The following is a 21,700-nucleotide window of genomic DNA, read 5'->3' as shown; positions in this document are numbered from 1 at the left end:
GAGAGAAGGTTAAGAGGTGACTTAATAGACGCATACAAGATAATCAGAAGGTTAGATAGAGTGGACAGTGAGAGCCTTTTTCCTTGGATGGTGATGGCTAACATGAGGGGACATAGCTTTAAATTGAGGTGTGATAGATATAGGACAGATGTCAGAGGTAGGTTCTTTACTCAGAGAGTAGTAAGGGCGTGGAATGCCCTGCCTGTAACAACAATGGATTCACCAACATTAAGGGCATTTAAATGGTCATTGGATAAACATATGGGTGATATTGGAACAGTGTAGATTAGATGGTAATCTAATCTACCTACCAGTGTAGGTAGATAGCCTTTAGATTGGTTTCACAGGTTGGCGCAGCATCGAGGGCTGAAGGGCCTGTACTGCACTATTATGTTCTATGATGCCATAAAGATCAGAAGCATTTGCATCAGTCCTGATACAAGTGTTGAGAGTTGACCACATTGCAGTGGTTCTGGAGTTACATGTAGACCAGACCAGGTAAAAATGGCAGATTCCAAGTGAGCCTGCTGAGTTTTTATGACAACCAAGATGGATTCATGGCCACTATGATCACAACTAGCTTTTTGAAGTTCCAGATTTATTAATTGAATTTAAGTTTCTCCATTTGCCACAGTGGAATTTGAATCCATGTCCCAGAGCATTAGCCTGGACATCTGGATTACCGTACCCATGACATTATCACCACCACCTACCCATAATCCCTGTCTAATGCCCCGGGTGAAATTTTCCAGACTTTCCTGCCGATGGTTTCCCTGGCAGTGGGATGGGTGAGCCACATAAAACCCCATAGGCAGTGGTGGGTCCAGAATGTCCCACTGGCAGCTAATGGTGAACCACCTCCTCGGCAGGAAAACCTGTCGCGGACTGGGCTGGAAAATCCCACCCCATCTTCATGAAGGGGATGGATAGGGTAGAGGTAGAGAGATTCTTCCCACTTAGAAAGGATAGCAGGACTAGAGGACACAGCCTCAAGATAAGGGGGGGGGGTAGTTTAGAACAGAGTTGAGGAGGAACTTCTTCACTCAAAGGGTGGTGAATCTCTGGAATTCTCTGCTCGTTGAAGTGGTGGAGGCTGCCTCGCTAAATATATTTAAGTCACGGGGAGATAGGTTTCTGATAGACAAGGGAATGAAGGGTTATGGGGAGAAAGCGGGAAAGTGGAACTGAGCCACGACAGATCAGCCATGATCTTATTGAATGGCGGGGCAGGCTCGAAGGGCTAGATGGCCTACTCCTGCTCCTATTTCTTATGTTCTTATGTTCTTTTCTCCTTCCTATAAGGAGATCCCCAGAACTGGACACAATAAAACACCATGGCTGCACGCCCCATCACCACTGCCAGCGAGGACGGAGAATTTGGCACTCAGTCAAATTGCCGTTCACTGCAGTGGGACGGTAAGATTACACCAGCATGAACAACCAGAAAATTCCAACCCTCATGTTTGTCCTGTGATTTCCCAAAGGTATGGCCTCATTTTCTTGGTGTTGAACTTGAAGCCCCTTTCATCTTTACTGTCTCTCCTGGTTTTCATTCTTGTTGTATTTTGTAGCTGTCCCATTACGTGGGAAGAGAATGTCAAATTGTGTGTGGCAGGGGATGGAGCACCAGGGAATGGAATGGCAAGGGATGGAATGCTGGGAATGCGTGCAGCACCATAAGACATAGGAGCGGAATGAGGCCACTCGGCCCATCGAGTCCGCTCCACCATTCAATCAAGGCCGATATGTTTCTCACCCCCATTCTCCTGCCTTTTCCCCATAACCCATGATCCCCTTATTAATCAAGAACTTATCTATCTCTGTCTTGAAGACATTCAGTGAGCTGGCCACTACACCCTTCTGCGGCTAAGACTTCCACAGATTCCCCACTCTCTGGCTGAAGAAATTCCTCCTCATCTCTGTTTTAAAGAATTGTCCCTTTAGCCTGAGGTCGTGCCCTTTGGTTCTAGTTTCCCCTGCTAGGGGAAACATCCTCTCCACGTCCACTCTATCCAGACCTTTGGTATAGTTGAAAAGAAAAAGACAGGTGAAAAGAATTGAGGTACAGAGATGAAGGATAAAGTGAGTCCCAGGCTTATTATGACATAGGGAGGCTTCAGAAAAAAAAACAAGGAATTTAGTAAAAACAGTAGATAAAACATGGCTTTATTATATTCTAAATGCATTTTACACTAAATTTTCCGTAAAACCAGACATGAATAATAGCTGAAAGCACATGAAGATCATTTTAGAAATATTATTGTCTAATATGGCAGCCTTTCGAAAGGTTTGTTCATTTATGGATCCCTGCAGAATCTATGTTTGGTGAATCTAGATCGTTATTTTAGTAAGTGTGGTAATTAATCCTCTAGCTGAGGAAGCTAAGTCATGTCAGTGCATCGCAGGCGAACAGGGAACTGGAAATCAGGTGGGAATGCAGATTGCTAATTTCCTGTATAGATTGTTCAAGATTAAAAGCTTCTCCTATCTCCCCATCTGAGGTACCTGGCTGACAAGAACTTCAGTTTTAGATTGAGAGTGCATTTAAATCGAGCTTTATTCATTAAGATAAAGGCAAAATACTGCGGATGCTGGAATCTGAAACAAAAACAGAAAATGCTGGAAAATCTCAGCAGGTCTGACAGCAGCTGTGGAGAGAGAATAGAGCCAACGTTTCGAGTCTGGATGACCATTCATCAGAGCTGAGCTTCATCAAGGCATCATTCCCTTGTTCCGGTATGGGAAAACCTCCTTTGTGACTCTCTCACCGTCTTCACCGGTGATGGAACAGCTCATTCTGAAATTTTGTCTGATGGGTAGATGTCTTCACTGTACCATTTTCCTTTGCAGTTTAACTGCTAGATTTCTAACTACCGCAAGAGCTCGGTTGGCCTTTTTCGGAATGAAATCCAGATGCACATTTTGGAAAGGTCGTGAAAATCTGCAATGCGCTTCCTCAGAAGGCTGGATCCTGAATCAATTGGAATATTCAAGCTTTGAGATTTGTTAGATTTCTGTTAGGTTGGGGTATCAAGGGATATGTCACTTCTCAGGAGCTGAGACTGGTGAATGGAGTTGAGGTACAAGGCAGCTATGATCTCTTTCAATGGCGGAACAGGTTCTGAAGGCTGAATGGCCAGTTCCTGTTGCACAATTGAGAGCACAACACTGGACTGGTGGCTAGTCTGTTGAAACAGAAGAGGATCAAATAGCCATAAATGGTGGCTGCGTGATTATATAATGTGTGTTTGTGTGAACATGTGCTTATTGTACAAGACAAAATACAGAGAAAAGAGCATTCTAGCTTGAGGAAACTTTGTGCCTCTCTCACTCCAGAACTTGTAGATTGACCTACAAAAATGATCAAAAACTGCAATATCACAGGATTTCACAGCCCTTTCTGCAGTATGAAGGGTTCATGTTAATTATTAAATATATAGACCACATTGTCAGTGATATTAAATTACATAACAGCAGTCAATGCTGAGAGATAGGGGTATGTAGAGCCTTGTGCTAAGCCTATGCTGGGCATATTTAGTAAAACATTAAATAAAAGGTAAACTTTACTAATACTCTTGCCTCCAGTCAATGGAGAAATAGAACTACTCCATCTGAGACCCAGAATGATGATAACTGATTTCATTGTGTTCTCTGCATCTTTTTTTCCTGAAAGTGTGTGCAATAGTACCAAAAGCTCCATTGGACTTTGTTAGAAGCTTGTCATTTGCAGATATCACTGTGACATTAAGCTGCGGTTGGAAGCATTATTTCTCTGCAATGCAGATGTCTAACAAAACAAGGAAAGGTCAACAACGAAAGCCACTTTTATATCATTGTGAATATCTTAAACGCCCGAAAAATTTCATACTGAGCAGAGATTAGGACAATGATCAAAAACTGGATGAATGATTTAGCTTCAAAGATCATCAGTAGAGACAGAGAGATTGAAAAGGCAAGAGGTTTGGGAAGGAGATTCCTGAACTCGATCACTAAATGGATCAAAGCCAATGGTGGAGCGATTCAAATGGTAGGCACCCAATAAGGCCAGAATTGGAGGAGTCCCGTTGTGGAGCTGGAGAACGTTACGAAGGTATGGAGAGGTGAGAGCACAGAGTGGTTTGGAAAGAAGGATGAGAATTGTAGCATTGAGGCATTGAAGAACCAGGAGCTATTGTAGATTTTGTAAATGCAGAGATGGTGGGGTGTACCTGGAATGAGTTAGGGAGTCAGTGATTAAGATGAACTATGATTATGGGAAAGGTGGAAGGTGAGAGGCAGACCTAGCTGGCACAGTCAAGTCTAGAAGAAATTTCTGGCTGCCTTTTGCCAAATGCCAGTTATTTGAAGTTGTATTTTACCCACGACTTGGGGAAAGGTGCAAATGCTGACATCAAACATTAAATATTGAAATGTCCTGCCTTACCCAATATTGAAGTTCTGCAGTTAAGAGCCTAGTCATGACCAGGGATTAGAATAGTTAGGTGGTTGTTTTTGGCCAGCACAGATGCGATGGGCTGAAGGGCCATTTCTGCGCTGTAGATCTCTCTGACCATGAAGCACTGTTGATTGTCATAAAAACTTATCTGATTCTTTAGGGGAGGAAATCTGGTATCGTTACTTGTCTGGCTCATTACCTGTCTGGTTTACATGTGACTCCAGACCCACAGCAACACGATTGACTCTTAAATGCTCTTTGAGGGTAATTAGGGATGGTCAATGAATGCTGGCCCAGCCAGCAATGTTCACAGCCCATGAATGAATAGAGAAATAAAAGTAGCCTTATGACACATTCATTGTTAAAATGCTTGTTCCAGCCATACTTTTATGGGGAGAGGGGTGGGGTGTTGGAGATTGAATGGTGACATAATATCGAGAGAACTCAATGGTTCCTAGACTGTACATTTAGCCACTTGGCTGATGAACTGGAGTGATGTTTTAAGAGATGCAGTCAGAGGCTGTTCACCCAGCTTTCAGGCAAAGGGACCTGGAGTGTGGAGCAAGAAAAAGGGAGAAATCTTCTTCTTGGAGATGAGAATTGGCAGGTAATTGGGAATGAGCTGGTTTCCAGGTATTTCAAACATTTACGACATTGAAGCTGATGTGAGCTCGGAACATAACAGGAAGTAGCTGTTTAAACTAAAGGTATCAACTGAGAAGAAGCATTTGGTGCCTCCCCTCTTTATGGTTATGCCATGTGGGTCTCCTCTAGGTGCTCCCAGGGCCCAAAGATGTGCAGGTTAGGCAGATGATCCATGAGAAATGTGTGGGGTTATGGGGATAGAGCGAGAGAGGGGGCTTGGGTGGGATATTCTGTCGAGAGTTGGTGCAGAGTCGATGGGCTGAATGGACTGTATGTTAGTTCACGAGGCACATTGAAAAGCAGCACGCTTTCCCGTTGCTGACAGTCACTTGGCTCGATAATCACTCCCTGACCTGCGCTGGAGGGGGAGAAAGGTCATGAATAAAAAAAGTAGGAATTTTGGTAACTGATTTTTATTCAGATAATCACTGTGCAGCAATGCAGTATGATGATGCATAAATGTTCCCCTGTTCTCCAAGCTGAGGCTGTGTAGCTGCACAGTGTTGGAAAAGACTGTACACTTCCCATCTGAAGCCTGGGTGAGTCAGAAGGAAATTGCCCACGCAGAGTTGGTTAAACTCTTTCTTCTTTCTGAATGAATTAGTCCATCCCTTGTTTCATAAACTCAGATGGAGATGGTATTTCTGATAGAATTGCCCAGTATGATTTGTAGTTTGCAGCGTCTTTAGGAGAGCAGCATAATCAGCCGACATGGCTGTTCCGTATTGTTGAACACACCTGAAGAGGTCACATATTCCACAGTAATATTATCACTCTGGAGTTAATTCAATCCAACTTCACTTCGCATGATGTGCTCGGGTCCAATATTATAGTAGCATAACACTCCAGTTCAATACAATGGGTTCCAGTCATATGTTTACCAAGAATACATTAACTAAAGCGTCAGAATTTATTCCAATATTGTGGGCGACAATTATCCTGGGGATGGAACAGAAATAGAAAAGTATCAATGCTGGTTACTTATGAAGATCAACCTTCTCCCCAATGTGTTCTTGCCAGATAAGAATTAAGAAAGATGAATTAATTTTGAGCTAATATATCATTTGTTGGCACTTTCCAAATTGGGTTTGAGCTATCCTTTTATAGAATCACAGAGTGGTTACAGCACAAAAGAAGGCCATTCAGCCCACAGTGTATATGCCAGCTCTCTTCAAGAGTAATTCCACTGGTCTCACTTCCCCACTGTTTCCGCACAGCCTTGCAGTTTTTTTTCACTTCAGTTAATTGTCCAGTTCTCTCTTGAAATTCCTTGACTAAACTTACCCCCCACTCTCCGACAGTGCGTTCCAGATTGTAATCACTCTCTATGTGAAGAACTTTCTCCTCATGTTATCTTTGTCCCTTTGCCAGTCATTTTAAGTCAGTGACCTTTGATTCTTGACCCTTTCCTCAAGTCATGATTTTCTGTTCAACTTCCCTTCTCTGGGAGCAATCCCAGTACAGATACTGTGGGCCGAATGGTCTCATTTTGTGATATAAACATTCTGCGATTCTATAAAGGGATAGTTCAAACCAAATTTGGCAAGAAATTATATATTAAATTGAAATTAAGTTGTATTTCTTAATCTTAACCTAACACTGTAACTGAAACTTCTCATCCATTTAACCAGTCTGCCATTTCTGTATCCTCTCCAATGCCTTCACTTCCTTCCTGAAGTGCGGTGATCAGAAATGGACCCAATTCTCCAACTGAAGCATCTTCTCCCTTGGTAAACATTAGTGTAAAGCATTCATTTAGCACCCAGCCTTGCCCTGTGACTCTAGGTGTAAATCACCTTTTTGGTCTCTAACTGGCCTTGCTCGTCCTTTTGCTGCATTTTTTTGGGAAGGGGAGGTGATAGTGCAATTGTATTGTCATAGAAACAAAGAAACTAGAAGCAGGAACAGGCCATTCAGCCCTTCGAGCCTGCTATGCCATTCATCTTGATCATCGCTGACTCTTATATGCCCCCTGAAATGTTGGAGCAAGCCACTGGGTCTGAGGGATGGGCAATGAAAGCTGGCCTCACCAGCGATGCCCGCACCCTGTGAATTAATTTTAAAATTATTTTTATTATTATCAAGGTAAAGTTGCCCATGGTCCCAGACGACCATAGGCTGATCTTAAAGTTTATTTATTATTTATTAGTCACAAGCGGGCTTACATTAACGCTGCAATGAAGTTACTGTGAAATTCCCCTCATTGCCACAGCCTGATGCCTGTTTGGATCAATGCACCCCAACCAGCACAGCTTTCGGACTGTGGGGGGAATCCAGAGCACCCGGAGGAAACCCATGCAGACATGGGGAGAATGTGCAAACTCCACACAGACAGTGACTGTGCCCTTTGATGGAGGGAGCTGGCTGGTGGTGATTTCACCTGAGGGTCACCACACCCTGAGCAAGCAAATTGAGAAATCAGAGCCTGTGTGAATTACTTCAGCTAGAATGGGAACCTTTCAGAGGGCATTTAAGAGTTAACCACATTGCAGTGAGTCCAGGGTCACATACAGGCCAAATCAGGTGAAAGTGAAAAAAACCCTTCTCTAATGATTTTGATTTGATTTGATTTATTATTGTCACGTGTATAAGTATACAGTGAAAAGTATTGTTTCTTGTGTGCTGTACAGACAAAGCATACCGATCATAGAGAAGGAAACGAGAGAGTGCAGAATGTTGTGTTACAGTCTTAGCTAGGGTGTAGAGAAAGATCAACTTAATGCAAGGTAGGCCCATTCAAAAGTCTGACAGCAGCAGGAATGGAGCTGTTCTTGAGTCGGTTTTTACGTGCCCTCAGATTTTTACATCTTTTTCCCAACAGAAGAAGGTGGAAGAGAGAATGTCTGGGGTGCATGAGGTCCTTAATTATACTGGCTGCTTTGCCGAGGCAGTGGGAAGTGTAGACAGAGTCAATGGATGGGAGACTGGTTTGCCTGATGGATTGGGCTACATTTATGACCTTTTGTAATTTCTTGCACTCTTGACAGTGGTCACGTGCTTCCAACATCGAAACTTTGGACAGAATTTAATGTAGGCAATGTGATGTTTACCAGTGGACTGAGGGTTCGAGAATCCCAGGCTGCATCTTTTTGGAAAAGCCCAAAGCATCAAGTCCCAATCAATTCAATGATAATTCATGTCATTATTTGCAACAATACATTTCCAAAGAGAGCAAAGAAAAATACAGCATATGAACATGCCCTTCAAGCCTATGCAGATCATGATGTCCTAATTAAACTAAATTAAAAAACATATTGCCCTTACTTGGGCTGCATCCCTCTATTGCCTTCCTATACATGTACCCATCCAGTTACCTGTTAAGTGTTGCCAGTGTGCCAGCTTCCATCGCCTCCAGTGGGAGTGCATTCCTGTTTTACGCTGGAATTTCTCATTTGTAATTAAGCAGCTCTTTACACCGCGTTGTGGTCCCTTTTTTTCTTATATTTTCATTATTCTCCAGACAAGTAACAAGTGATGAGTTTGTTCTCCTGATCAATGGTGGTTGGGGACGGGTGGGGATTTGGGGTGGGGTGTGTCAAGGGTTGGATGTTTGCTGGAAGGATGTACTGCCGGGTAACCAATTAAACCAGTCTCTCTCTGACAGGCAGAGAGAGAGTTCAGAAATATCACGGGAGTTGCATCCTCTTTCAGACACCCACTTTAATATTTGGTTCCTTGAGGCTTGTGGTAAGTTCTAAATTGCGATATTGACTTGGATGCAACTATTCCATCTATCTGCACATCTTTGGACACATAGGGTCAATTTAGCATGGCCAAACCATCTAACACATGCATCTTTGGGGTGTCGGAGAAAACCGGAGCACCCAGAAGAAACCCTTGCAGATACAGGGAGAATGTGCAAACTCCACAAGGCAGTGACCTGAGGCCGGAATCAAACCTGGGTCCTTGGCACTGTGAGGCAGCAATGCCAACCAGTGTGCCACCGTACCATCCCATAGCTATACTTAAAAATAGTTCAATGCATCTTTTTTACCTTATTAACTCCTTTTTTTGATTGTAGTTAAAAGTTTTAAATAACACGTATGTCTGCTATCCCTCTCAGCTTCATACTATTGGGCTGGGGAGGGGGGGTGGAAGTAGGAGGGGAAGGGGTTACGGAGCTTTACAGTACACACACTTGGACAGAGATGCTGAGTTTGCACTACAGTGCGATATATCCACAAAGTTGTTCCATTTGTATTCATAGGACCCTTTTGAGCAATGGAGAGACGTTAGAGAAATGGATCATGTGCTGTCTGTGTTTCGGCAAGGTTGCAAATTGACCTGACGTGTGATTTACTGAGTGTGGAACTGAACCCTCTATTGTCAATCAACGCAGCAATCAGTGCAGAGGTGAAGCTCATAACAGCTTTAGCCTTTTACAGCGTTGGTGTGTCCTGTTCCAGACATTGATGGGAGACCTCAATGTATTCAGCAAAGGAGCAGGTTTTTTATATCAGGTATCCTGTTCTGTCGGGCCAATTACTTCATGAAACTTTTTGCAACACTCACTGAGCAGTGGCTTTTGGATCATTAAACAATCGCTGCTTCCTCAGGGTTCTTGGAATAATCAGTGGCTCTCATGGAGAAATGAAAGTTACTGGTGGGAGATCGCAGAGATACGTGAAGAGAAAAGATTTTTCAACTTGTTGCCAACACTCTGCGCAGCCTACCCGCAGTGTGGTGGAAGGCTGAATGTCTGACAAGCCACGTGTTTGAAACCTGTGCCTATCTCAGCTGCCTCTGCCCCAGGCGCGAGATCCCGAGTGGCTTGGTGCAACCAGCGATACACAGCTGGCAAGGTGCCAGCTGCTGCAAGGCTGATATTCAGGGTGGTGTGAATGTTAACTTGTAAGATTTCCCGATCTCACCCTACTGGTGTTCTCTGGTCTCGCTGCAGTGAATGGAGATTAGGCCAAGCATCAAATTCTCCATTCCCTCCCTCCCCCAGCAGCAGCAGTGAGGCGCCAATGGCCAGAGAATTCCAGCCAGTATATAAAATCCAATATGACCGTTCTGTGGAGCACCCAATTGTCACCAAATTTCTCACCTGACCTGAGCTGGCACGTTGGCACAGTGGGTTAGCGCCGCTGCCTCACAGTGCCAGGGATCCAGGTTCAATTCCAGCCTCAGGTCACTGTCTGTGTGGAGTTTGCACATTCTCCCCATGTCCGTGTGGGTTTCCTCCGGGTGCTCCGGTTTCCTCCCACAGTCCAGAGTGCAGGTTGGGTGGATTTGCTGTGCTAAATTGCCTCTTTGTGTCAGATGGACAATCTAAGGTAAATGCATGGGGTTACGGGGATAGAGCCTGGGTGGGATTGTGGTCGGCACAGACTTGATGGGCCAAATGGCCTCCTTCTGTACTGTAAGATTTTATGATTGAATTCCTCAGAGCACTGGTTTGCCACCTTGGGGGCTAACGTACTAGCACTGATCGCCTCTGCCATCTCTCTCCTGTGCCTTCTCACTGAACTACAGGGATGTGCCCCGGACAACATAGCCAGGCTCCTTCACATCTTTGCGCATGTTGGTCTGCTGGGGCCTTCTGCAAACGTCACAATGTTTCTGTGAATCAGTCGTCAGCCCGAGGGGGAATGAAATGGCACGATACTATCAGACTGTTCGGTAAACTGTTCCAAAGTTAAAGTTAATTTCAATCACTCGATTAGATGAATGCAGTCTTTAACACGAGTTTGCACACTGCGCAGATTGCAAACTCTGTCACTGCTCCTAAAACTTTACGTTATTAATTTAAAACCAATTCAATCCATTGCCGTTCCTTAAATCCAGCTGCACACGACTCAGATTGGAAATGCCTATCGTTGCTCTTGAAACTTTGGCATGATTAAAATTAATTAAAATTGATTAAAATTAAATCAAGCGACCTGATCGATGCAGTTCCTTAACTCATTCTGCATAATGTTCAGATTGAAATCGTTCATAACTGCTTTGCATTTGATTTGCCAGGAATGCCAGACTACATGGCATTTCTTTTCAGGAGGAAAGGAGTGATTTTTACTTTTCCTCTTCAGCCCTCCTCCTAATGGTAACATTTTCACCATGGTTTTTATATAATTCAGCTCCAGATACTTGAGGACCCATTATCGCTGCTCCTTCTTGCTGTTGTGTGTTGTATGGAGGGCACGCTGGCACAGGGGTTAGCTCTGCTGCCTCACAACGCCAGAGACAAAGAACAAAGAACAACACAGCACGGGAAACAGGCCCTTCGGCCCAACGAGCCCGCGCCGCCGTCCCACTGTCTCAGTGTCCTATTCATGATTTTAGTCTACGCCTAATGTGCGAGGATCAGGGAGGTCCAATTTAGGGACAATTTATTACCCAATCAATCAGCCTAAAAGCACATCTTTGGGGATGTGGGAGGAAACCGGAGCACCCGGAGGAAACCCACGCAACCACGGGGAGAACGTGCAAACTCCCACAGACACAGGCCCAAATCCATGTGTCCGCACAGCAACAGAGATAGTCTCTGAGCTGTCATGTTGCCCTCGAGATGGTCCAGTTTAAGCACACTAACGACATGAAGCAATAGGCAACTCCCGAAGCAACGTCCAAGAGCAGCCCACTACAACCTGCCGCATGCATGCCCCTTGCTGGACTTAAATGTCTGTGGAGACAAAAAATTCATTATTAAACAGGCAAAGACTGTAACATCCCTAAGGCAAAACGTATTCCCAAGCCTACAATGTTTAGTAAGGCCTACTATATCCCCCTATATGTAGCCCGCTCATGTGGCTGTCTAAGTGACTCTTAAACAACCCTAGCGTGCCTGCTTCCACCACCTTACTCGGCAGTGCATTCCACACCCCCACTACCCTTTGCGTGAAAAACTGCCCTCTAATATTTGTCTTATACCTAGCCCCCCTCACCCTAAGCTCGTGACCCCTCGTTCTATCCATTTCTAATAACGGAAAAAGCTTACCACCATTTACTCTATCTATCCCCTTCATAATCTTATAAACCTCTATTAGATCCCCCCTCAGCCGACGTCTCTCAAGGGAAAACAGCCCAAGTTCATTCAATCTTTCCTCGTAAGACAGCCCTTCCATACCAGGCAGCATCCTGGTAAATCTCCTCTGCACTCTCTCCAGGATCTCTACATCCTTCCGGTAGTACGGCGACCAGAACTGGACGCAGTACTCCAAGTGAGGCCTAACCAACGTTCTATACAGCTGCAACATCAGACTCCTACTCTTATATTCTATACCTCTTCCTATGAAGGCTAACATACCATACGCTTTCCTCATCACATTCTGCACCTGCACCGACACCTTCAGGGACTTGTGCACTTGCACCCCCAGGTCTCTCTGCGTATCTATACTCCGGATAGTTCTACCTTTTATCGTATAACTCCCCTCCACATTATTCCGGCCAAAGTGCATCACCTCGCATTTCTCCGGATTAAATTCCATTTGCCATCTATCTGCCCAATCTACCAGCCTGTCTATGTCCTGTTGCATTGCCAGGCACTGCTCCTCAGTACCCGCCAATCCAACCATCTTAGTGTCATCAGCAAATTTGCTGATCACACCACCTACCCCCTCTTCCAAGTCATTAATATATACCACAAATAGAAGAGGTCCTAGTACCGAGCCCTGCGGCACACCACTGGTGACAGACCTCCAATTGGAAAAGGAGCCATCCACTACTACTCGCTGTCTCCTCCTCCCAAGCCAGTTCTCCACCCATCTACATACCTGGCCTTGTATCCCATGAGCCTTCACCTTTTCTATCAGCCTACCGTGAGGGACCTTGTCAAACGCCTTACTGAAATCCATATAGACGACATCAACGGCTTGTCCTTCGTCAACCGTTTTTGTCACCTCTTCAAAAAATTCCACTAGATTCGTAAGGCACGACCTCCCTGTAACGAAGCCATGCTGCGTATCCCTGATCAGATTGCAGCGCTCCAGATGTTCATACATCCTATCCTTGAGGATCCTCTCCATTAGCTTGCCTATAACTGAAGTCAAGCTCACCGGCCTATAATTCCCTGGGTTATCCCTCTGACCCTTCTTAAACAACGGTACTACATTTGCAATGTACCTGGGTTCAATTCTGGCTTGGGTCACTGTAGGTGTGGAATCTGTACATTCTCCCCATGTCTGCGTGGGTTTCCTCTGGCTGCTCCGGTTTCCTCCCACAGTCCAAAAGACATGCTGGTTAGGTGCATTGGCCTCAGTGTACCCGAACAGGCACCTGAGTGTGGCAAGTGTGGGATTTTCATTCTAACTTCATTGCCATGTTAATGTAAGCCTAACTTGTCATGCTAATAAAAAAAACTTAAATGAAACTTGCTTCACCAACAAGCAAATGAGTTTGGGCAGAAAGTGACTTCACTGCTGACAGCTAATGGAATTTGTTCCCAGTTTGTCGATTGCGCCCAAAGCTGAAACTCCACATTGTGCCCCCAGGTGTTGGTGCCTCTCTCCAGGTGATCTGCTGGAATAGCAATGAGGAGAAATATCAATAAAACCCAGACACCAAAGGCAGGAAACAACAAAGTGGGACAAAAAGCCGGATACATCCATGGTATCAGTGCAGATGAAGGAGTCTGGTCTTAGCGATAGGAATTGAGGAGCCCACAGAATGGGGAGGTGTGACGTGAGGACCCGCTGCAACCCGTCCACGAAGAGTATTGAAGATTCAAAAGATGAAAGGAGCAGAGTGAGGAACCTTGGGAAGGAGATGATTTGCAGCAAATTCGAGAGCAGTGATGTCCAGGCTGGGCTGGGAATAGTTGGGTAAAGTGGAGTCGCCCATTGCAGAGTGAAAACCTGAGCCCACAAGGTGGCCAGGCTGTGGAATAACAGCACTTCAACACAAAATACGGGTCAGGAATTTATTGGGAAGTATATCAGAATTGTAAGAATATAACATTAGAGTCCTATTACATAAAAGTAACAAAAGCTTTTGCACCTGCATTTTCTAAGGGAAGGACAGTGGTGAACACGGCTGCCTCCCAGCACTAGTGACCCAGGATCAATTCTGGCCTGGGGTTGCTGTCTCTGCACGTTCTGCCAGTGTCTGCGGAGGTTTCAAGAAGGCGAATGGAATGTTGGCCTTTATAGCGAGGGGGATAGAATATAAAAGCAGAGAGGTGTTGCTGCAACTGTACAGGGCACTGGTGAGGCCGCAGCTGGAGTACTGTGTGCAGTTTTGGTCGCTGCACTTGGGCAAGGATATTTTGGCCTTGGAGGGAGTGCAGAGGAGGTTTACTAGGCTGATACCAGAGTTGAGGGGGTTGAACTATAAAGAGAGACTAAATAGAGTGGGGCTGTACTCGTTGGAGTTTAGAAGGATGAGGGGGGGATCTTATAGAGACGTATAAGATAGTGAAGGGGATGGATAGGGTAGAGGTAGAGAGATTCTTCCTGCTCAGAAAGGACAGCAGGACTAGAGGGCACAGCCTCAAGATAAGGGGGGTGTCGTTTAGAATGGAATTGAGGAGGAACTTCTTCACTCAAAGGGTGTTGAATCTCTGGAATTCTCTGCCCATTGAAGTGGTGGAGGCTACCTCGCTAAATATATTTAAGACGCAGGTTGATAGGTTTTTGGTAGGCAAGGGAATTAAGGGTTATGGGGAGAAAGCGGGAAAGTGGAACTGAGCCACTTCAGATCAGCCATGATCTTATTGAATGGTGGGGCAGGCTCGAAGGGCTAGATGGCCTACTCCTGCTCCTATTTCTTATGTTCTTATGTTTCCTCCGGGTGTTCCAGGTTCCTCCAAAAAACGTGTAGCTTATGTGGATTGGCCATGCTACATTGCCCCCTAGTATCTCAAAATGTGTAGGTTGGGTGGATTGGCCATGCTACATTGCCCTTTGGTGTCCAAAGATGTGCAGGTTAGGTGGATTGGCCGTGCTAAATGCACGGGGTTATGGGGATAGGGTGGGGGGTGCAGTGGGGGAGAGGTTGTGGAATAGGCCTGAATAAGATGCTCTGTCAGTGAGTCAGTGCAAACACGAGGAGCCAAGTGGCCTCCTTGTGCAATATGGTGATTCTAGGGATTCTACGGTTCTTACGCTGTGCTAAATGTGTACTAATAGTTTAATAACACAAAATTCTGACTACTTTGAAAACATAAGTGGGAGATGGATCTAAAGTAAGATGGCCAATGCTCTGCACCATTCTTAGACACTATTTCTGCTTGTTTTACAAAGAAAGAACAAGGTTAAAATTTCAATATTTAACTCTGGCTGTCTCTCCACAGTTGCTGCCTGGTCTGCTGAGTATTTCCAGCATTTTCTGTCTCTATTTGAAATTTTTAGCATCAGTGTTCTGCTTTTCGATTTCTGCTTGTTTTACGATGTTTAGTTTAGTCTCTGCTGGTTAGAGTCTTGGGAAGATTTTGAGAATGAGCAGCCGCTGGGACGATTAACATTGAACGAGGCTGACAATTTGGCAAAATTTCGGAGCAGGAAAATTCCAAGAGGGTGATCTGACCAGCTTATCTCACTGGTTGATTGGTCTGGTGAGCCGGTAGGATTGTAAGAGAGGCGAGAAAGCAGGTTTGCACCCAGTTTTTTCCTTGTTGCGATCTTACCAGCCCCGATCTGCTGGCAGAAGAGACATAAGATTTGAATTTTTCTCTCGCTGAGAAAACAGGTCTAAAACTCTCCCATTTTGACGCTCGTTTGGCACTTAGGATATTTTGGTAAGATCATACGCCCGCTCACCACCTCTCCCACCACCCCCCAGGTGTCTACAACAAGGGATAGTGAAAGTAAACCGTAGAAATCCCAGGAAAAAATGGGAATTGTGGCTTGGGAGAGAGTGCAGTCCTGCCGGGGAAGCAGAACAGCAGCATTATGCTGAGAAAGCAGCAGTGTAACAGAGCGCAGTCCAGAAAGTGAGCAGGAGGTGAGTAATGAGCACTTTAAACTGGAATAGATTAGTTTGAAGCTGAATGGCAGGGCAGAGACATGGCAGCTCACAGAGTCCTCAAGGAGAGCTGTGCAGTATTGATGACAGAGGATTTTGTGAAAATCAATGCTGGCAGAATTCCATCTGTCAAAGAACACAAAAACAGAATAAGCGGGGTCAAAGAGTGGGCAAATGGTCTGTATAGCTATCTAACTGGAGAATTGCTTTGGCCCCTGTCTTAACATTAGGGCCATGGATTTCTGGGGGCTGATGTGGAATGTACCCCACATCTCTCGAAAGTCAATCCTATGCCTCCAACACCTTGGAGTTTACATAGAAATTAGAAGCAGGAGTAGGCCATTCAGCCCGTTGAGCCTGCTCCACCATACATTTTGATCATGGCTGATCATTGAGCTTAATATCCTGATTTCACCCCCCCCTCCCTTCCTCCCATATCCCTTTAGCCCCACAGGGTTCTGTTTCCTGGGGTGTAATAGAAGCAACATTGGATATGCTAGTTAAAATTTATTTATTTATTAGTCACAAGTAAGCTTACATTAACACTGCAATAAAGTTACTGTGAAAATCCCCCAGTCACCCCACTCCGGCATCTGTTTGGGTCAACGCACTTAACAAGCACGACTTTCAGACTGTGGGAGGAAACCAGAGCACACGGAGGAAATCCACGCAGACACGGGGAGAATGTGCAGAATCCGCACAGGCAGTGACCCAAGCCCGAGGGAAGTCGTGTCTGACAAATTTACTGGAGTTCTATGAGGATGTCTCTAGGGCGGTGGATAGAGGAGAGCCGGTGGATGTGGTCTTTCTGGATTTTCAGAAGGCATTTGACAAGGTACCTCACAAGAGGTTATTGCAGAAGGTCAGGGGACATGGAGTTGGGGGTAGGGTATTAGCGTGGATAGAGGATTGGTTGTCAAATAGGAGGCAGAGAGTGGGGGTCAATGGGTGCTATTCGGATTGGCGGATGGTGACTAGTGGAGTGCCCCAGGGGTTGGTTCTGGGGCCTCAGCTATTTACCATTTATATAGATGATCTGGAGGAGGGAACTGAGTGTAGGGTGTTGAAATTTGCTGATGACACCAAGATTGGTGGAACGGCAAATTGTGAGGAGGGTGTGGAGAGTCTGCAGAAGGATCTAGATAGGCTGGGCGAATGGGCCAGGAAATGGCAAATGGAATTTAATGTTGGCAAGTGCGAGGTAGTCCAGTTTGGTAGGAATAATGGTAGGAAGGACTATTACTTACGTGGCGAAAAACTGCAGCAGGCGACGGTGCAGAGGGACCTCGGGGTCCTTGTGCATGAGTCGCAAAAACCCAGCTTGCAGGTGCAGCAGGTGGTCAGGAAGGCGAATGGGATGCTGGCTTTCATCGCGAGGGGGATTGAATAAAAAAGTAGGGAGGTCTTGCTGTGGCTGTATAGGGCATTGGTGAGGCCGCAGCTGGAGTACTGTGTGCAGTTTTGAGCGCCGTACTTGCGCAAGGATATTTTGGCCTTGGAGAGGAGGTTTACTAGGCTGATGCCGGAGTTGAGGGGGTTGAGCTATGAGGAGAGGCTGAATAAATTAGGCTTGTACTCGTTAGAGTTTAGAAGAATGAGGGGAGATCTCATTGAGACATATAAGATGATGAATGGGATGGATAGGGTAGAGGTGGAGAGACTCTTCCCGCTCAGAAAGGATAGTAGGACTAGGGGGCACAGCCTCAAGATAAAGGGGGGGTGGTTTAGAACGGAGTTGAGGAGGAACTTCTTCACTCAAAGGGTGGTGAATCTCTGGAATTCTCTGCCCGTTGAAGTGGTGGAGGCTGCCTTGCTAAATATTTTTAAGACGCGGGTTGATGGGTTTTTGATAAGAGGGGATTAAGGGTTATGGGGAGAGGGCGGGAATGTGGAACTGAGTCACGACAGATCAGCCATGATCTTATTGAATGGCGGGGCAGGCTCGAAGGGCTAGATGGCCTATTCCTGCTCCTATTTCTTATATTCTTAACCTGGGTCCCTGACGCTGTGAGGGAGCAGTGCTAACCATTGTGCCACAGTGCTTCTCACATTGTGCTACCCACATTAAAAAAAATACGAGTAAAACAATAAAATTGAAGGACTCACAAGAAAGAGAGAGGGCTGGGATTCTCTAATCTCACCCTCCCTGTCGCTGCTGCCGGTGAGAACGGAGAATTTGGCGCTCAGCCAAAGCTCCTTTCCCTGTAGCAGGGCTGGAGAATCCCAGCCGCGGGTGAAGTTGGAGGATTCTGGTGAGAGCTGGTTTGAGGAGGAGCATAAAATTCCAATATTGAAGCAAGCAGAAAATGAATAGATCCTGAAACCATAGCGTAAATATTGTGGTTCATTTGATTAAGATGTTTTGGCATCCCATGAAATGGTTTGCTATAAATACTGTGAAAGCTACTTACTGGATTTCTCCTAGTGACTCAGAGAGTTTAACTAGTTTTCCACTGAGTTCTATGGACCCAGGAATCTCCCACGCTTAATTCCCGGTCTCTGCTGATTCTTGCCAGGGCTAAAATTGTCTTCAGCATCTTCAAATTCCTTCCACCGTGTGAAACAGACAAAGTACTTGCTTAAATCTCTTTGAGGCATGTTTTCCCTGGAGCACATTGCCAGGTTGTTATCAAAGGCTATGGATGAAGAACACCGTTCAATATCAAGCATGTTTCATGCGGAGATTCTCCCACTCGTACCACCTACTATATTGGAAGGATTTACAGACTGAACTCGCTATCTCAGCTAATGTTACTACTGGACAGTCAGGTCCCAGAATGGAACCCTGCCTCAAAAGATTATAACTTGTTTTTGTGTAGAGATGTGGATGAATGGAATCACAAGTCTGCTGATTAACTTTTAATAAAAGAATACAACATTAGTTAAATGAGAAAATATTAATTACAATACAATATACCTTCACCCCATTTATATTTTTACAAGTGTGCATAGATTTACCAGCATACACAAATGCCAATAATATATCTTGTTCTCTCATGTTTTCAGTATGTGTATGGTCCATGTAAATCAACAGGTAATCTGTAGTCAGACACACTGCATTCTGAAACCAAAGGTTAAGTGGATTGGCCATGCTAAATTACCCCTTCGTGAGAGGGGAATTAGTAGGATAAATATGGGATATGGGAAAAGGGCCTGGGTGGGATTGTTGTCAGTGCAGACTTGATGGACTGAAAGACCACCTTCTGCATTGTAGGGATTCTACAATTCTATAACAGATGCCACTCAGTAGAACTTCTATAGATTTCTCATTAAATTCTTCAGATGTTTATCATATTGTGAGCCAATTGGTCGCACTGGAATTCTGACTTCCACACAAGTATTCATAACCTCCATTCTCACAAAAATAACATCCCTTAGAATTTTCCCCCAAACCACACTTTCTCTTGGATGCCTTCACCGAGGATCCACTTCCAGGATTTCAATCTCTCAGTATTCCCCAGACATTCTCTCTTCCACCTTCTTCCATCGAGAAAAAGATCCAAAAGTCTGAGGTCATGTACCAACCGACTCAAGAACAGCTTCTTCCCTGCTGTTGTCAGACTTTGGAATGGACCTACCTTGCATTAAGTTGATCTTTTTCTACACCCTAGCCATGACTGTGGCACTACTTTCTGCACTCTCTTGTTTCCTTCTGTATGAACGGTATGATTTGTCTGTATAGCGTGCAAGAAACAATACGTTTCACTGTATGATAACACATGTGACAATAATAGATCAAATCAAATATTCCTCTGTCTTGGATTGCCATGTGCATTTAAGTTTTCAGATAACCAACCAATAGAACACTACTGCTTCACAGGCTGTATGTATCCTCGGGTGTCTGGTTGCTCACCCAGCTGACTTGAAATCAGATTTTTGTAGCTGTTTGTTGAACTCAGAACATTTTCTCTGCTTCTCACTTGAAGTTACCTAAACAGGACCTTGTTCAACTCCTTGTTCTTTGTTCCTTTAACTTAACTATTTTTCTGGTACTTTTTGGACTGAACTCACTGATTTCTGGACTTTCCTTTGTTCTGTTGGGAAGACTGCTCCACATTTCCTGTCCTTTCCAACATAGGGTACATCGGCTGCTAAGAAACAACTTAGTTTTCTCTTTAAACCCTGTTTACTTTCATGCCGCAAACCCTTTAATTACAATGCAGGCACAGTTTAAAAGGACTGCTCGCTCAAGATTAAGAGCCACTGCAGCCACCGTCAAACCTATTTGCAGTATGGTCCTCAGAGGTCGTACTAATACAGGATGCTCAGCAAGCATCCTTCTATCAACAACTACTATTAAAATTTATGTTTCAGAACACATCGACCAAGATGGACCACAGTGTGAGCGGAAGATCTCAGCCCTCCCTCTGGTGTCAGGGTAATTTCCTACAGACAATGCTGTCACTCATTCAACAAGTCCCCAGTATGCAGGATTCTCAACTGGGGGAGAGAGATTGGGTGGAGTTTGCCATGCAACATTCCCAGTCTCATTGCAGTGAACCTGGATCAGCCTTTCCTGGCACATTTAGGGAGAAGAGGAGAGGCATTAATCCTGGACCAATGAGAGTTACTCATTACAAGGTTCAGTGAAATAGAGTGAATAAAGTGGCCTGACTGTATCGTGAGCTAAAATCCTTCATGACACCTTCACCGTTGCAAGTGACTGAGTGGGAGAAGCAAATGAAAAGGAAGAAGAGCAATTTTATATGTCCCTTGAGCCAGAGAAAGTCATCTTAATCTCATTTAACCTTCTCTCCTTGGGATTTGCATGGCCAGCTCTTCAATAAGATTGAATATAAAAATGGAATATAAATGCTGCTGGAATCGGAAACACAAATAGAAAATGCTGGAAAATCTCAGCAAGTCTGGCAGACTCTGTGGAGAGAGAATAGAGTCAATGTTTCGAATCTGATTGTCACCCTGGCAGAAGATTGTATTGGGAAATTGTCTCCCTATGAAGACTCATGCTCTCTTTCTCTCTAAGCCAGCTTATGTGACCTACATAAAACACCTAAGGTTCTGTTTTCTTTTATTCATTCATGGAATGTGGGTCACTAGCTGGGCCAGCATTTATTGTCCACCCTTAAGGGCATTTAAGAGTCAACAACGTTGTTGAGGATCTGGAGGCCAGACCGGGTAGGATGGCAGATCTCCTTTCCTAAAGGACAGTGGTGAACCAGATGGGTTTTTATCACATGGATTCATTGTCCATGAATTCCTAGATTTTTGCTGAATTTAAATTTCACCATCCGCGCGGTGAGATTTGAACCCAGGTCCCCAGAACCTGGGTCTCTGGAGAAATAGTTGAAAAGTAAGACCACTACGCCACTGCCTCCCCTCAAGTTAGAATAACAGTGATACCCAAGATGTAAGGGTGTGATTGTACTGGAGGGGGGTGTGGAGGGGATTCACCGGGGTGCTGCCTGGGATGGAACACTTAACTTATGAGGAGAGGTTGGATAGGCTTGGGCTGTTTTCATTGGAGCAGGGAGGATTGAGGGGATGACCTGATTCAGATGCACAAGATTATGAGGGACGTAGACAGAGTGGATAAGGAGCAGCTGTTCCCCTTCGTTGAAGGGTCAGTCACAAGGGGAAATAGGTTCAGGGTGAGGGGCAGGAGGTTTAGGGGGGATGTGGGGAAAAAGTTTTTTACCCAGAGGGTAGTGACAGTCTGGAATGTGCTGCCTGGGAGGGTGGTAGACACAGATTGCCTCA

The 21,700-nt window shown here is 45.0% G+C and overlaps 1 protein-coding gene across 3 annotated transcripts in view; it reads left to right on the top strand.

Annotated features, from left to right (window-relative positions):
• Nucleotides 1-21,700, top strand: part of LOC145344395 (leucine-rich repeat-containing protein 4C-like) — a 1,050,741-nt gene that overhangs the window by 168,001 nt on the left and 861,040 nt on the right. The window lies entirely within an intron of this gene.

The sequence above is a fragment of the Carcharhinus amblyrhynchos genome, chromosome 6, assembly GCF_965287045.1.
Source record: "Carcharhinus amblyrhynchos chromosome 6, sCarAmb.v2.hapA, whole genome shotgun sequence".
Taxonomy (NCBI): Eukaryota; Metazoa; Chordata; class Chondrichthyes; order Carcharhiniformes; family Carcharhinidae; genus Carcharhinus; species Carcharhinus amblyrhynchos.
Note: the sequence above shows the minus strand (reverse complement) of the source record. Positions and strands in the feature narration are given on the sequence as shown.